The sequence below is a fragment of the Bombina bombina genome, chromosome 5, assembly GCF_027579735.1.
Source record: "Bombina bombina isolate aBomBom1 chromosome 5, aBomBom1.pri, whole genome shotgun sequence".
Taxonomy (NCBI): Eukaryota; Metazoa; Chordata; class Amphibia; order Anura; family Bombinatoridae; genus Bombina; species Bombina bombina.
In genome coordinates this window covers 151942154-151949653 of record NC_069503.1, presented here as the reverse complement: position 1 = coordinate 151949653, position 7500 = coordinate 151942154, and the positions used below count along the sequence as shown (strand labels likewise).

The 7500-nt window shown below is 39.7% G+C and overlaps 1 protein-coding gene across 3 annotated transcripts in view; it reads right to left on the bottom strand.

Annotated features, from left to right (window-relative positions):
• The window catches only part of GUK1 (guanylate kinase 1), a 170964-nt gene that overhangs the window by 4891 nt on the left and 158573 nt on the right, over window positions 1-7500 (bottom strand). The window lies entirely within an intron of this gene.

The following is a 7500-nucleotide window of genomic DNA, read 5'->3' as shown; positions in this document are numbered from 1 at the left end:
CCGGATCGGGGGCTGATCCTTCATGCTGTTTTAGAGCCAGCAGCAGGTTTTTTGGCCTGCTTTCCTTTGTTCCAAGCCTGGTTAGGTCTCCAGACCGGGTATGATTCATAACTGCCGCCATGTCTTGTAAAGTATACGCAATGGGTGCGCTAGGTGTACTTGGCGTCCCCTGAGCGGGAGTTATAGGTTCTGACACGTGGGGAGAGTTAGTCGGCATAACTTCCCCCTTGTCAATTTCCTCTGGTGATAAATCTTTTAAAGCCAGAATATGGTCTTTAAAATTTATAGTAAGATCAGTGCATTTGATACACATTCTAAGAGGGGGTTCCACAATGGCTTCTAAACATAATGAACAAGGAGTTTCCTCTATGTCAGACATGTTTAACAGACTAGTAATGAGACCAGCAAGCTTGGAAAACACTTTAATAAATGTGAAAAGCAGAATATAAAAAACGGTACTGTGCCTTTAAGGGGAAAAACAAACACATAAACTGCAAAACAGTGAAAAAAAAGCAGTTAATTCTACAAATTTTTTACTGTGTGTATAATAGATTAAAATTGCATTGCACCCACTTGCAAATGGATGATTAACCCCTCAGGCTCAAAAACTAAGCAGAAAAACGGTAAAACCGTTATAAACAGTCACAAGCAAACTGCCACAGCTCTACTGTGGCTCCTACCTGCCCATAAAACGACTTTTGTAGGCACAAAAACCCTTTACAGAGGTCCTATATGTCAGGGGACTCCTTCAGGGAAACTGGATGTCTCAGAATGTAAAAACTACTGCGCAATTAGAACGCGAAAATAGGCCCCTCCCACCATGCACTCAAAGTGAAAGGGCCATAATAACTACTCCTAGGAGAAATCTAGTCAGCCATGTGGAAAACTAGGCCCCAAATAAAGATTTATCACCCTCAGTAAAAAACGTTTTTTATATATCATGCAAACGTTTTACATACTAAGTAATAAGAGCAAGTAACATGAATATTACCCTTTACTGCAAGCATGATCCCAGTCGTTTGTTAAATCACTGTAATCAGGCTTACCTTAAATATATCAGGCACTGTCAGCATTTTCTAGACCTTATCATCTCTCTAGAAAAAAATATACTGAACATACCTCAGAGCAGTTAATTCTGCAGGCCATTCCCCCAGCTGAAGTTTTCCCATACTCTTCAGTTATGTGTGAGAACAGCAGTGGACCTTAGTTACAACCTGCTAAGATCATCAAAAACCTCAGGCAAAACTCTTCTTCTAATTTCTGCCTGAGGTAAAAACAGTACAACGCCGGTACCGTTTAAAAATAACAAACTTTTGATTGAAGATAAACTACATTATCACCACATATCTCTTAATACTTCCTTTCTTGTCGAGAGCTGCAAGAGAATGACTGGAGGTGGCAGTTAGGGGAGGAGCTATATAGACAGCTCTGCTGGGGGTGATCCTCTTGCAGCTTCCTGTTGGGAAGGAGAATATCCCACAAGTAATGGATGAATCCGTGGACTAGATACACCTTACAAGAGAAATATATATATATATATATACAAACGCACACACACACACACATATATCTATCTATCTATCTATCTATATATATATATAAAATTCAATGTGGAAACAGCACACTTCAATATAACATACAAAGAACAGTAGTGATGAATCCAGACGGATGGGATCCGTGTATAAAGAAACTTCACAAAGCAGGCACTGCAGGAATTTGGAATCCGTTTAATGTAACAGAAAGTAGCAAACGTTTCAGCCCTCACATGGGCTTTTTTCAATGGTAGCCAGAAGCCAGGACGGACATAACATGCAGAACCAACACCCACCTCCCCACAGTGCGAGCCTATCAGTGAGCCCAAGCGGCACACACCCACATGTAACGTACGGCCACAAGAACAACAGAGAAAGTGCCGTAATGCAGCGTCATCAACGGTGGAGCACGGACTCCACCCACAATGCGAACCGCAATGTCGATTGGTTAAATAGCCACAACACACACATGTGTGGCAGTCAGATGCGTAGGATGTGGGCGAGGCCACCTGCGGCACACCGACAGGATAAAAAGAAAAACATTACACGTAATCTCAAATGCATATAAAACATAATTTATGTAAGAACTTACCTGATAAATTCATTTCTTTCATATTAACAAGAGTCCATGAGCTAGTGACGTATGGGATATACATTCCTACCAGGAGGGGCAAAGTTTCCCAAACCTTAAAATGCCTATAAATACACCCCTCACCACACCCACAAATCAGTTTAACGAATAGCCAAGAAGTGGGGTGATAAGAAAAAAAGTGCGAAGCATATAAAATAAGGAATTGGAATAATTGTGCTTTATACAAAAAATCATAACCACCACAAAAAAGGGTGGGCCTCATGGACTCTTGTTAATATGAAAGAAATGAATTTATCAGGTAAGTTCTTACATAAATTATGTTTTCTTTCATGTAATTAACAAGAGTCCATGAGCTAGTGACGTATGGGATAATGACTACCCAAGATGTGGATCTTTCCACACAAGAGTCACTAGAGAGGGAGGGATAAAATAAAGACAGCCAATTCCTGCTGAAAATAATCCACACCCAAAATAAAGTTTAACGAAAAACATAAGCAGAAGATTCAAACTGAAATCGCTGCCTGAAGAACTTTTCTACCAAAAACTGCTTCAGAAGAAGAAAATACATCAAAATGGTAGAATTTAGTAAAAGTATGCAAAGAGGACCAAGTTGCTGCTTTGCAGATCTGGTCAACCGAAGCTTCATTCCTAAATGCCCAGGAAGTAGATACTGACCTAGTAGAATGAGCTGTAATTCTCTGAGGCGGAATTTTACCCGACTCAACATAGGCAAGATGAATTAAAGATTTCAACCAAGATGCCAAAGAAATGGTAGAAGCTTTCTGGCCTTTCCTAGAACCGGAAAAGATAACAAATAGACTAGAAGTCTTACGGAAAGATTTCGTAGCTTCAACATAATATTTCAAAGCTCTAACAACATCCAAAGAATGCAACGATTTCTCCTTAGAATTCTTAGGATTAGGACATAATGAAGGAACCACAATTTCCCTACTAATGTTGTTGGAATTCACAACCTTAGGTAAAAATTCAAAAGAAGTTCGCAACACCGCCTTATCCTGATGAAAAATCAGAAAAGGAGACTCACAAGAAAGAGCAGATAATTCAGAAACTCTTCTAGCAGAAGAGATGGCCAAAAGGAACAAAACTTTCCAAGAAAGTAATTTAATGTCCAATGAATGCATAGGTTCAAACGGAGGAGCTTGAAGAGCTCCCAGAACCAAATTCAAACTCCAAGGAGGAGAAATTGACTTAATGACAGGTTTTATACGAACCAAAGCTTGTACAAAACAATGAATATCAGGAAGAATAGCAATCTTTCTGTGAAAAAGAACAGAAAGAGCGGAGATTTGACCTTTCAAAGAACTTGCGGACAAACCCTTATCTAAACCATCCTGAAGAAACTGTAAAATTCTCGGTATTCTAAAAGAATGCCAAGAAAAATGATGAGAAAGACACCAAGAAATATAAGTCTTCCAGACTCTATAATATATCTCTCGAGATACAGATTTACGAGCCTGTAACATAGTATTAATCACGGAGTCAGAGAAACCTCTTTGACCAAGAATCAAGCGTTCAATCTCCATACCTTTAAATTTAAGGATTTCAGATCCGGATGGAAAAAAGGACCTTGTGACAGAAGGTCTGGTCTTAACGGAAGAGTCCATGGTTGGCAAGATGCCATCCGGACAAGATCCGCATACCAAAACCTGTGAGGCCATGCCGGAGCTATTAGCAGAACAAACGAGCATTCCCTCAGAATCTTGGAGATTACTCTTGGAAGAAGAACTAGAGGCGGAAAGATATAGGCAGGATGATACTTCCAAGGAAGTGATAATGCATCCACTGCCTCCGCCTGAGGATCCCGGGATCTGGACAGATACCTGGGAAGTTTCTTGTTTAGATGAGAGGCCATCAGATCTATCTCTGGGAGCCCCCACATTTGAACAATCTGAAGAAATACCTCTGGGTGAAGAGACCATTCGCCCGGATGCAACGTTTGGCGACTGAGATAATCCGCTTCCCAATTGTCTACACCTGGGATATGAACCGCAGAGATTAGACAGGAGCTGGATTCCGCCCAAACCAAAATTCGAGATACTTCTTTCATAGCCAGAGGACTGTGAGTCCCTCCTTGATGATTGATGTATGCCACAGTTGTGACATTGTCTGTCTGAAAACAAATGAACGATTCTCTCTTCAGAAGAGGCCAAAACTGAAGAGCTCTGAAAATTGCACGGAGTTCCAAAATATTGATCGGTAATCTCACCTCCTGAGATTCCCAAACTCCTTGTGCCGTCAGAGATCCCCACACAGCTCCCCAACCTGTGAGACTTGCATCTGTTGAAATTACAGTCCAGGTCGGAAGAACAAAAGAAGCCCCCTGAACTAAACGATGGTGATCTGTCCACCACGTTAGAGAGTGTCGAACAATCGGTTTTAAAGATATTAATTGATATATCTTCGTGTAATCCCTGCACCATTGGTTCAGCATACAGAGCTGAAGAGGTCGCATGTGAAAACGAGCAAAGGGGATCGCGTCCGATGCAGCAGTCATAAGACCTAGAATTTCCATGCATAAGGCTACCGAAGGGAATGATTGAGACTGAAGGTTTCGACAAGCTGTAATCAATTTTAGACGTCTCTTGTCTGTTAAAGACAGAGTCATGGACACTGAATCTATCTGGAAACCCAGAAAAGTTACCCTTGTTTGAGGAATCAAAGAACTTTTTGGTAAATTGATCCTCCAACCATGATCTTGAAGAAACAACACAAGTCGATTCGTATGAGACTCTGCTAAATGTAAAGACTGAGCAAGTACCAAGATATCGTCCAAATAAGGAAATACCACAATACCCTGTTCTCTGATTACAGACAGAAGGGCACCGAGAATCTTTGTGAAAATTCTTGGAGCTGTAGCAAGGCCAAACGGTAGAGCCACAAATTGGTAATGCTTGTCTAGAAAAGAGAATCTCAGGAACTGATAATGATCTGGATGAATCGGAATATGCAGATATGCATCCTGTAAATCTATTGTGGACATATAATTCCCTTGCTGAACAAAAGGCAATATAGTCCTTACAGTTACCATCTTGAACGTTGGTATCCTTACATAATGATTCAATAATTTTAGATCCAGAACTGGTCTGAAGGAATTCTCCTTCTTTGGTACAATGAAGAGATTTGAATAAAACCCCATCCCCTGTTCCGGAACTGGAACTGGCATAATTACTCCAGCCAACTCTAGATCTGAAACACAATTCAGAAATGCTTGAGCTTTCACTGGATTTACTGGGACACGGGAAAGAAAAAATCTCTTTGCAGGAGGTCTCATCTTGAAACCAATTCTGTACCCTTCTGAAACAATGTTCTGAATCCAAAGATTGTGAACAGAATTGATCCAAATTTCTTTGAAAAAACGTAACCTGCCCCTACCAGCTGAACTGGAATGAGGGCCGTACCTTCATGTGAACTTAGAAGCAGGCTTTGCCTTTCTAGCAGGCTTGGATTTATTCCAGACTGGAGATGGTTTCCAAACTGAAACTGCTCCTGAGGACGAAGGATCAGGCTTTTGTTCTTTGTTGAAACGAAAGGAACGAAAACGATTGTTAGCCCTGTTTTTACCTTTAGATTTTTTATCCTGTGGTAAAAAAGTTCCTTTCCCACCAGTAACAGTTGAAATAATAGAATCCAACTGAGAACCAAATAATTTGTTTCCCTGGAAAGAAATGGAAAGTAGAGTTGATTTAGAAGCCATATCAGCATTCCAAGTCTTAAGCCATAAAGCTCTTCTGGCTAAGATAGCTAGAGACATAAACCTAACATCAACTCTAATAATATCAAAAATGGCATCACAGATAAAATTATTAGCATGCTGGAGAAGAATAACAATATCATGAGAATCACGATTTGTTACTTGTTGCGCTAGAGTTTCCAACCAAAAAGTTGAAGCTGCAGCAACATCAGCCAATGATATAGCAGGTCTAAGAAGATTACCTGAACACAGATAAGCTTTTCTTAGAAAAGATTCAATTTTTCTATCTAAAGGATCCTTAAACGAGGTACCATCTGACGTAGGAATGGTAGTACGTTTAGCAAGGGTAGAAATAGCCCCATCAACTTTAGGGATTTTGTCCCAAAATTCTAACCTGTCAGGCGGAACAGGATACAATTGCTTAAAACGTTTAGAAGGAGTAAATGAATTACCCAATTTATCCCATTCTTTGGAAATTACTGCAGAAATAGCATTAGGAACAGGAAAAACTTCTGGAATAACCGCAGGAGCTTTAAAAACCTTATCCAAACGAATAGAATTAGTATCAAGAGGACTAGAATCCTCTATTTCTAAAGCAATTAGTACTTCTTTAAGTAAAGAGCGAATAAATTCCATCTTAAATAAATAAGAAGATTTATCAGCATCAATCTCTGAGATAGAATCCTCTGAACCAGAAGAGTCCAAAGAATCAGAATGATGGTGTTCATTTAAAAATTCATCTGTAGAGAGAGAAGATTTAAAAGACTTTTTACGTTTACTAGAAGGAGAAATAACAGACAAAGCCTTCTTTATGGATTCAGAAACAAAATCTCTTATGTTATCAGGAACATTCTGCACCTTAGATGTTGAGGGAACTGCAACAGGCAATGGTACATTACTAAAGGAAATATTATCTGCTTTAACAAGTTTGTCATGACAATTATTACAAACAACAGCTGGAGGAATAGCTACCAAAAGTTTACAGCAGATACACTTAGCTTTGGTAGATCCAGCAGGCAGTGATTTTCCTGTAGTATCTTCTGGCTCAGATGCAACGTGAGACATCTTGCAATATGTAAGAGAAAAAAACAACATATAAAGCAAAATAGATCAAATTCCTTATAAGACAGTTTCAGGAATGGGAAAGAATGCCAAACATCAAGCTTCTAGCAACCAGAAGCAAATGAAAAATGAGACTGAAATAATGTGGAGACAAAAGCGACGCCCATATTTTTTAGCGCCAAATAAGACGCCCACATTATTTGGCGCCTAAATGCTTTTGGCGCCAAAAATGACGCCACATCCGGAACGCCGACATTTTTGGCGCAAAATAACGTCAAAAAATGACGCAACTTCCGGCGACACGTATGACGCCGGAAACGGAAAAGAATTTTTGCGCCAAAAAAGTCAGCACCAAGAATGACGCAATAAAATGAAGCATTTTCAGCCCCCGCGAGCCTAACAGCCCACAGGGAAAAAAGTCAAATTTTTGAGGTAAGAAAAATATGATAATTTAATGCATAATCCCAAATATGAAACTGACTGTCTGAAAATAAGGAAAGTTGAACATTCTGAGTCAAGGCAAATAAATGTTTGAATACATATATTTAGAACTTTATAAATAAAGTGCCCAACCATAGCTTAGAGTGTCACAGAAAATAAGA